The sequence below is a fragment of the Myotis brandtii genome, unplaced genomic scaffold, assembly GCF_000412655.1.
Source record: "Myotis brandtii unplaced genomic scaffold, ASM41265v1 scaffold375, whole genome shotgun sequence".
NCBI classification, from domain to species: Eukaryota; Metazoa; Chordata; class Mammalia; order Chiroptera; family Vespertilionidae; genus Myotis; species Myotis brandtii.
In genome coordinates, this window is record NW_005364412.1 from 1065732 (window position 1) to 1066551 (window position 820).

At 61.2% G+C, this 820-nt stretch overlaps 1 long non-coding RNA gene across 1 annotated transcript in view; it reads right to left on the reverse strand.

Moving 5' to 3' along the window:
* LOC102261003 overlaps window positions 1-814 on the reverse strand; it is a 934325-nt gene extending 933511 nt beyond the window's left edge. The window contains exon 1 of the long non-coding RNA XR_313936.2: window positions 287-814. This is a non-coding gene — a long non-coding RNA (uncharacterized LOC102261003). The remainder of the gene's footprint in view (window positions 1-286) is intronic.
* Window positions 815-820: the final 6 nt, after the last annotated feature.

The window sequence follows — 820 nt, forward strand, 5'->3', positions numbered from 1 at the left end:
AGGCAAATGCACGCCGTGAATCAGCCTGGACTGACGACCCAGCTGGATACCTCTTTCCAATCGCTTCCCCAAAAAGTGTCAGGACAGGGCACTGCCTCAGGGTTGCTGCCTCCCCCCTGGGCACTGGCAGCATCCGCTACTCTCCGACTCGCCCGTCCCGAGACATGGGCTTGGCGACGCCCGGAGACATCATCCTAACTTGGTTTAAGCCCCCCGCCGTCCCCTCCCCAACATTTAAGTTCTTCTTCTTCCTGACAATTTAGGCAGCGGCGTTGCTGCCTCTTACCTTGAGACGCCGTTACTTCTCTTTCCCGTCCTTAAAATCCACAGCTGAGGCGGCGACGCACGCAGGGCCAGCGGCTTTTCCGCGACTCCCCCTCCCTCCGCTCGGCCGGCGTCTCCTTCCAAGGGGAGCGGGAAGGGGTGGCGGTTTAGAGCTCTCGCGCCGGAGGCGCCTACAAGTCTTCACGCCCGTGGAAACGGAGACGGGGACACCCTTGCTGGTATCCAACCCCTCCGCGTCAACTTGGCTTTCTCTGTCATTCTCTTCTTGAACCCCACAGGCCCATCCTCCGTCAATTCCAGGGCATCGGGCAGGAAAGGAGCGTGTGGGCTCAGTTGTGGCCGCTCCTCTCTCTGGTTCTCGATATTACCCCCCTTTCCTCCCCTTCCTTTGGAAAATCTACTCCCCGCTCGGATCAGGTGGGGGACGAGGCGGAGAGGCGCTGGAAGAAGAGCCACTCCGAGGCGCAGCTTCAGAAGCCCGTCTCCCTGGGCAGCCCTGCGCCAAGCTGCCTGCGCCGAGGAAACTTTGAGCCGA